Source organism: Pinus tabuliformis, chromosome 7 (assembly GCF_031772625.1).
Source record: "Pinus tabuliformis cultivar Carrire ecotype Pingquan chromosome 7, CPIR1, whole genome shotgun sequence".
In the NCBI taxonomy this organism is placed as follows: domain Eukaryota; kingdom Viridiplantae; phylum Streptophyta; class Pinopsida; order Pinales; family Pinaceae; genus Pinus; species Pinus tabuliformis.
The window spans coordinates 984687882-984697405 of record NC_142293.1 but is presented as its reverse complement, the minus strand read 5'-3'; the positions used below and the strand labels follow the sequence as shown (position 1 = coordinate 984697405).

Genomic DNA, 9524 nt, shown 5'->3' with positions numbered 1-9524 from the left:
AAATATAAACTCATATGGTAATGGAAATATAGGGTTATGTAATGATAATATGGTGAAATGAGGTGACAAAATGAGGATAAAGGTGAAAATGGAGTGAAAATTGAGGTTAATTTGGCAGCCCAACATACCCCCCAACTTTAGTTATTGCATGTCCTCATGCAATCTATTATATTGATCCTGATTTGATCTTTGAATTGTCTTGCTTTTATATGAACTTTGGCTGATGTCGATTTTTTTAACTTCACACAATTTTCTTTTTGACAACTTTGTTCCTTTTTGCAAAGTCTTTTCTCTTAAAAACATTTGATTGCAACATATTATTTTGGTTGGTTCTTGTGTGACAACCAAAATTTGTTTAGTATTGGTTCTTGTGTAACAATACCTTCATTGTTTTTATGTTGCATCAAAAGGCTTTGAAAACATTTAATCGATTGCAACATATTATTTTGGTTGGTTCTTGTGTAACAACAAAAATTTGCTTAGTATTGGTTCTTGTGTAACAATACTTTCATTGTTTTTGTGTTGCATCAAAAGACTTTGAAAACATTTAATCAACCTTTCTTTCTTTGATCATTATTTGCAAAACATGTAACATTTGAATCATAATGTAATAGTAGTTGGTTGGAAAAAGTATGTTGGTTTGGATGATATGTGTAGAAAGGACATGTATGACATATGGAAGGTGATAATGGAGTATGGATGTGAATATGAACATGGTGAAACATTTTCCAAAAATTATAATTTTAGTATTAAAGGAATTGTATGATAAAAAGCTAGAAAAGAACATACCTTTACTTACTTGAGTGGACAAATTGTGTATATGTAGAAATGTGTAGCTCCTGCTGCTGAATCATGGAATGAAGAATACAAGAATGTGATCTGTGTCTTGGTTGCATATATGATGGATGAAGTTGTGAATGTGGATCTTTTATTACTATTACTGAACCTGTTGAATCTTCTCTTGAATCATATAGTCTTCGTCTCGTCCCATATCGTGGCACAATTCTTTCCATGTGAATGAATGTGTCGATGTCGAACATGGAAAGAAGTCATTGGATTACCGACCATTGATGAATGTCGTTAACCAATGCGAGGCAAACTCACCATTAATGTCAATGAGTGCCAAGGTACCCAAGTACATCTTGCGAAGTGCGAATGAATGAGCTGATGTCGAGCCACTTGCAAGATCCAACAAACAAGAGACATTAATGTATTCCCATTGTTCGTTGGGGAGAAGACTTGCCATTAAGGCATGCAAGCCTTAAGGTACTAATAATGACTCTAGTATTTATCCCAGATAAGGTGTTGAGGTCGATGGGTCAAGACTTGTTGAAAGGTGGGCCTTAAGGAATCCCACATCAGTCAACGCGAGTTCGTACAAATGATTGGTAGGACTATAGATACAAGATGTTATGGTCAAACAATTTTTATGGCAAGGAAAGCAAGGCAATGTAGAGAGATGGATGATTTATTCACGAGGCAAAAAGATGGATTGAAGGTAGGCAAAAATGTATGCGACTCAGAAAAGTAGACATGTATGAAGTCATGATGGATAAGGCAATGAATCAATGGACTTTAACATGGATGACTGATGAGGCTTTGAAGGAGAAGTGTGGGAAACAAATCATGACAACAAAACATTTCTCTGTAGCCACAAATGTCACGACATTTGTAATTAACTCCTTCAAGCTTCAATAATGAATGTGATTTCGAGAGATCACATCTTCATGGACTTGGATCATCGCGCACCTGTCAAAGCTCAGTTCAAATCTTGCATGAAAATTGTGAGAGCTTTTTGAAGAACATAAAATACAAGTATAAATGCTAGCAACAAAATAAAATGAAATGAATTTTTTACCTGTTGCCTTTGTGCGCTAGTTCCTAACTCCAACAAGACAAGTTAGCATAAAATGTTTTCAGCTGTTATGAAATGTCCATTTGCAATTTGTTTTATTTTTGTTATTATTTTTTTTTAATTGGTTTTTATTATTATTATTATTATTTTTTTTTGAACTTTTTTTTAATATTTTTTAATTGCTTTGATTTTATTTTTATTTTTATTTGTATTTTATTTATTTTTAATTGTTTTGTTAAAATTAAAATTTGTTTTGGATTGTTATTAAAACAAAAATAATATTAAAAAATGTTTTGCATTGTTTTGATTTTTTTTTTTTTTGATTGTTTCCATTTTTTTTTTAAGTGAAGAGAATTTTTTTTAATTATAATGTTCTTTGACCTAAAAGATAAAAACATAATGAATAAAAAAAAAAAAAAAATTGTCTGACAAATAAAAAAACAAAATTCCAACCATGCCCCAACCCATTAGACCTTACCCTGATTTAAATGCTTACATCACTGTCAAATTCATTCTCTCACAAAATTTGGGCAAGTCAGTGGGCATCAAAGGTAATCGCAACAGAAGAGTTTCATTCTTCAGTAGAGTTATCTACTGAACAATCTCTGCAACTTCATTAATTTCGGATCCATTTTCCTTCGTTCCCAATTCCTTGCGAATTGAATTTTTTAACTTCTCCACAGGAACCACAGGAAGGTAAGCCGCGACCCAGTACTCCCCATCAGATAAATACTGAACACCAGAATTGTACTTCTCGACACAATAAGCACTCGGTGGTATAAGCACCTCCACAACCTTGGGAACAACAGGAACCTGACGCAGCTTGTACCAGGCCGAGAGGGACAATTCTACTGCAAAAGGCTCATACTAGTTATAGATTTTCTTGGCTGCAGGTTCAGACTTGACATACAAAGTCGTTGCGACTTCCTTGGTCTTTTCCAATACACCGACTTGCCGAATGTCAGTCACAACCGACCTGGCAGCTTCGGGTGCCTTTTTCACTGCCCCGTAGAGTTCAAAAGTCCTTGATTTGAGTGATGGAGGCACATGACTATCAAGCTTAATGATCGCACCATCCACCTTTCTATCGACGAGACGCAGAACTTTGAAGGGCTTTCCCTTGATCTTACGGTAAACGGGCCCGACCATAAGCTTCAAAATTCCCTCCATAGTAAGGGCTGAGACATCCAACAAAACATCCCAGCACAGTATATACATTCATCTTCTGAATGAATGCAATTCAACCTCCTTCCTATTATAAATGTAGAGATGGTGGGATTTTTATAAGTCCGTGTAGCAAGATTCGTTGAACAATAACTTCATAGAAATCTAGACTCCATCAGGGTACATGATGAAAGCGCTTCAGCTCCTTCTTGGGCGTTGTCATAGGAGGTCAGATTATCTTCAGATACGGAATCACACTACAGTCAAAATTTCTTAACTATAGCTTGCAATTGTGCCATGTTCGGCAGAATCAGCACAATACACAAACAACTGTCTTCAATATCACAATGCCATTAGCTACCAGCATCTTTTCAGTGGATCTTACTTGACTTATCACCAAAATGAAGGATCACAAGTGCCAAGAAAAATGCCCTAGAGAACAAATGATGAGAAATATCAAGAACACTACATCTACGTGCCAACAACATCCCATCAAATTAGGTAAGAGAATTATCAAATCCTGAAAAAGCGGTAATAGAATGTTCAAGCCCTCTGAGCGGTATAGATCTTCGATGTCAGAGAAGCCTTTCCGAATCACAAATTAATTTTGGATTAGACATGGTTGACCATGTCTATTCCTGGGATATTGAGATCATGCAGATAGGATAACATTTAATTGAAACAGAAAAGCCGATTTTAGGAGGATTTTTCTCTAACTGAGGTTAGCAGATGCGTGCAAAATTGAGGGCAGTTGAAACCGCCACAAAAGAATTTACATCAACGTTTGTTCTGGAGCTGGATGATGAGGAGGAGCGATAGTGATCTGTCATCATGATTTGTGCTTCTTATTTCTATAAACCACCTTTGAACACTTCGTCCTGGGCATATAGCTGGTCGGTTTCTCATCAGCATCGTCATGAAAGCATTCCTTTTTTTCTCTGTCAAAATTGTGCATATTGCTGTCCGATTGAACCGTAGCCTAAAGTTGAGGAATTGTAGCGTAAATGAAGTAGTTGCGTTTTGGACCTTGATTTTCTGTTCACTGGGAGACTGAAATCTGTGTCTCCTGAACTTCCCGAGCCAGCTCTTATATATTGAATTAAATTTAAAATATTGAATGGCGAAGGCCGAACAGGTCAATGATGACCCAAAAGTGTTGAAGATATTGGAAGGCATTGTGCACCCGAAGTCTTCCCCTAGTTCCCTTCTCTATACAGATATTTACCCAAACAGCCAACAATCTCGGCTTCTTATGTGAAAAAGATATATACGCGACTGCACGCAACAACCGTTCTCATCCCTCTACTCCGCTGTAAAAGTCTCGCATGCTATTTTTTTTGTTTGCTTGCATTATTATACCTAAGGTTCAATTGTCTTCAATTTTTTCACAGTCCCAGGTTCAATTGTTTATAGGTATGTTTATTTGAAGCTTTGTTCACAAAAGGGTTTCGCAGCTACAAGAAACTCGAGGAGGCATTAAATGTTTTTTCTCAAATACATGTCACTGGAGGAGGCCTTTAATTTTCTTTATAGCTAGAGGTCCGACTGTTTACATGTATGGTTATTAAGAACTAAATGAAATTTTTGTATTGGTTTTTTTTTAAACTACAAAAAAAACAATTAAATTTTATTCCTAAATTTTTATATTTTTTTAAATTCGATTTATTTTCTAATGTTTTTTTTTCCTAAACTAAAAAAAAATTGATTTATTTTGTTTTTTTTTTTTTAAATTAGTAAACCATTTTTTATTTGTTTTGTTTTTATTTTTATTTTTTTGGTGTTTAAACTAAACTTAAAAAATAAAATAAATTCTATTCCTACGAATTTTTATGTTAAAATCAATTTTTTTTTTTTTTTTAAATTGAATTTATTCTAATTTTTTTTAATTTTTATATTGTTTTAAAATCATTAAATTTTATTCGAATCCTAAAACAACCTAGGATCTTTTATTGATTTAAGATGATTTGTTTTTAGCAAATGGAGACAACTATATTGCAAACCTTGAAAACATTTATAAACATTCTACTTTCTGATCCTCGAGATCGTGTGAAAACACAGGAGGAGAGCATACTTATTCGAAACATAAAATATGATCCTACCTACTCTATGCTAATTGAAAATTACAAACTATTACGTGTAATTAAATTTCCAATGTAACCATTCACGCAATAGTAGTAAAAAGATATTCATTTTCAATTTCCAAATTTTAAATTGAAAATATACAAGGGTGATCGAATCTAGTTTTTGTGAGTATGATCTAATGAAATAAAAACAAAATTGATCTAACCTCGTACTTGTTTGAAACCATCGAAACCACTTGTTGATAAGGCTTTCATAGGCGTGGTTTCCACTCTGATTCAGATCATACTGCAACTTCTCTTTGTCCTCCTCAATTTCCTGTTCAAATAATTGTTCATCATTAGATATACGGGATGATTCTTCAAATGTTAATTCATTGTTTTCTTCTAGAGGAGTAGTTAAGCTTTTGGCTGCTGTCAAGATCTCTTCTTCGCAAGAAGAGGAGATCCTAACACTTGCTAGGATCTGAGCGAGTTGTTCCAAACTTATACTCATTGTTTTTATTGTTTTTTTTTTTAGTGAATGGGGGTTTTTGATTTGCGTTCTATTTCTATGTTTTCTATATGAGAATAAACTTAAATGAAAATTCCTAAATGCAATTAACCCTAAATGATCCTAAATAAAAATTCTTCCTAAACAATCTTCTTAACTAGCTTACATCTAAGTTTGCTTCCCCGACAACGGTGCCAAAATGTTGGGCTATTTAGTTGTCTGCTAAATCCCTGTCATTTAATTTATCAATCCGGGGAATCGTAAACTTAGAAGCAAACCAATATATATGGGACCTTAGATGAAACATGTGTAAGAAATTTGTTTAGAATGAAAATGCATATTACAAATCTAAACTATCAGATCTATTTTATGAAAGCATAAAGAATGTTTGATTAATGGAATTATTTTACTTTAGAAGATAGAGAAGAGTCTCTTGTTCAAGAGTCCTGATTGTCCTTCTACAATCTTCCTATAATAACATTACCAAACACCTAAGAAAGCAAGAAAGAAAGCATGTAAATGAAAGCAAGTAAATATTGTTTTCAATTCAATTCTTAATGGAGAAGAGTCTCCTAACTTAGGAGGACTTGATTTCTCTAGATACTGAAAGGGAATCAATATTCACATAAATGTAATCTAGGAAAGCATATGAGAAAGTAAATCTTATTTCAATTTAATCTAGCTCATGGAGAAGAGACTCCTAACTTAGGAGTTCCTGGTTTTCCTTCTCACATCAAAATTAGCTACTGAAAGGAGATCAACCCTCACACAACAAAACATGGCCACAACATGAATTCATACTAAAATTATCTACAAGTATTTACAAGAAAGAAATAAGATGAACATCATAATTAAAATTAGTATATTCACAACATTACTTTACAACAAAGTGCACTTATCTCAGTATGGGGATCCTTCCATTCCTCAATGAGCACACATGAACAACTATCACACCTTAAGAATCAAACAACACTCATAACTCATGATTTGGAGAAAATGATATTATTCATGTTGAATGAACAATCATAAATTTGGTGCTAATGAATAACTGATAATTGTTTTCTCTCCCTCCTCTCCATCATAACATGATTTGGAGGATGCTCTTCTTATTTATACATGAATTAGGGATATCTACTCAATAAATGTAGATCCCTTAAATATCTACTAGACCCATACTTATCTAAACTTATCCCTAAATACTAGATACAAATCCCATGACACATCAAAATCTCCATGATCTTTCTCCTTGGAATATGGTCCACCTCTTGAGTTGAAATTCGAATTTGATCTTAGGAAACCACATAAGGGTGCCTTGGAAACTTCCAAATGATCTACACATGTCATCAAACTCAAGCCACTTTTAGGTATAAGCAAATACATGTTATTTCTCTAACTTTTAATCATAAATTCACTTTAAATACATGAAATTAATAACTTTGGAAAATATAAACTCATATGGTAATGGAAATATAGGGTTATGTAATGATAATATGGTGAAATGAGGTGACAAAATGAGGATAAAGGTGAAAATGGAGTGAAAATTGAGGTTAATTTGGCGGCCCAACAATCATTCCCCTCCTAATACTCCCTGTTTTATTGTCCCCTTGGTGACAGATTTTCAGAGCATCTACCAGTTCCATTGGATTCAAAGGGCAGCATAAAACTCAGGGTACAAACAGCAGTAATGGCATCAGAAGTTTCATCAGAGTATGAGGAGGGGACCCACAGTGACACATCTTTAGGAGAGAGGGCCCGTAGGAGACATCACCGGAGTGGCAGACATCTTAGAGACGAGCCAAATACCCTCACTGAGCTGCAGGCATGCCCTCTTGCCATGTCTTGTTTCCAGCACTTGGCATGCTATGAATTTTGTCAAAGGGTGGAAAATGTCAGAGTCCATCATGAGTTGGCCTGTCTTTTTGAACTTCATCTACAGGGAGGTCAATCTGTCCTAGCTAGGGTCACTTTCACATTGACACCAGAAACCATATCAGTGGCAACAGGAATACCGAACATTGGGGAACAGTGGCATAAGAAAAAGAAGGTGGAGAGGCATCATTATGAGCCTTACATCAAGAACAACTGTTTGAGCCAGCTCAACAGAGTTTTTCCATTCAGATTTTTTACGGATGAGTATGCCCCACTCATGAGGTTGATCATGAAGTATTTCAGTTGTGAGGGAAGGATTTCCTACCTCTATGCCTATCACATCAGGTTGCTCATGCACTTCACCAGGGTGCGGATGATGAGCCTCCCATTTTTCATCTGCAGGAACATAGAGAGGATGAAGAATTTTATGCAGCACAAGACCCCTCGACAGCAGCTAAACAATGTCTATCATTTTGCTATAATCCGGATTTTAGTGGACCATTAGTTGGGATTGCAGGGTATTGCTTGGGAGGATTTCATCTCTCGTGATTTCTTCAGTGCTCCACTGGTGGTATCAGAGGCAGAGCATGAGGTGGGGGGTCCTTCACATCAGTTTGAGTGCCATGAGACTACCACCATGCCAGTATACATCACATACCAGAAGGGCAGTAGACCCTTATTTGCAGCAGCAAAGCGAGTGTTATCTCCACCCGGGGTGGAAGGGGCCTCGCTTTTGACATCAACACCACAGGAGAAGGGTAAGGGCAAGGAGCTATCGCAAGAGTAAGGGCCATCAGGTGAGCGAGAGACCGAGTTTGTTCTACTCCAGGATGATGAGACAGATGCAGAACCTATAAATGCTGAGCTGGGAGAGATCATTCAGGAGCAGCAATCAGTGATTGAGAACTTATCCCTGGACTTGGAGAGGGCCAAGTGGAACGTGCAGTATCTAGAGCAGAGGAACAAGCAACTTGAGGACTGGCTAGCTGAGATAGAGTTGCAAATGGTCAAGGAAAACTGACAACACATCTTGGCAGCACAAGGCAGACCTATGGAGCAAAGAGACGAGGACCGGGAGTATGTGTTAGAGAAAGTGAACGTTAACTTGGAGTAGTGGTTGGATAAAGCTAACAGGGAGAAAGACATGCTGAGGCACATGAATGACCACTACCAGGCCCGAAACATGAGCTCCAAAGCAAGAATCAGGAGCTTAAAGGCAAGATTGAGCAAAGCGACAAAAGAGGCAAAGGACCAAGATCGGCTTAGAATCTTGGTTGAGGCTTCCTTGGCACAGCATAACACTTCATAGAGAACTTCCAGCCCAAATTTCAAAAAATTTGGGCAAATTTTGGTCACATGGTGATTTTTTGGACAAAAAACAAGAAATTCCTCCCTGTGCGCCGCGCGACTGGCGCGACGCTAAAATTCTAGGGCTCCAATCGAGGAACATCTTGTATATTTGGATTCAGCATCGAAAATTACGACTACTGGTGTCCGGGCAAAAATTTTGACAAGATTTGGGTCTCCTAAAGGTCAAAAAACACCCAAAAATGGCCTCTCTACCACTTTTTTGACACATAGAAAGCAGCCTTGGGAGAATGAATATTTGGAGGGGAAAATGAGCACCAAATTTGGAAATTCTAGTGGGGTTAGAAAGTAGATAGGATAGGCTTTCCAACAAGCCCACTTGGGCACATTTTTGACACCTAAAAGTGCCCCAAAACAGTCTAAAAAATGGCGCAATGCAGAGAGAATTTGGCGCGGTGCACAGAGGAAAAAAACTACCAATTTGCTCCCGTTTCGCGAAATTTCGGGTCGCGACTTCTCCAAGTGGGCCCGGTCATATACACTTCTGTTTTTGGCACCAAAGGCGGCATTTAAAGAGATTTTCTCTAGATGGGCTTCTATCCAAGTGGCGAAGGAAGGAAAACGGTCACCCCAATGCCAAATGTCATGTTTGCAGCGCTGCACCTCTAGCTGATGGTTGGCTCTCCATCTCCATTTCGCAATGATTCGAGTAACTCCCCAACCCTTGGGCATTCTATCTCTTCCCCACACATTCTAT

The 9524-nt window shown here is 36.8% G+C and overlaps 1 pseudogene; it reads right to left on the bottom strand.

Annotated features, from left to right (window-relative positions):
- Positions 1 to 2295: 2295 nt before the first annotated feature.
- LOC149250905 (REF/SRPP-like protein At3g05500 pseudogene) lies at positions 2296 to 3025 on the bottom strand (annotated as a pseudogene).
- Between the last annotated feature and the right edge of the window lie 6499 nt (positions 3026 to 9524).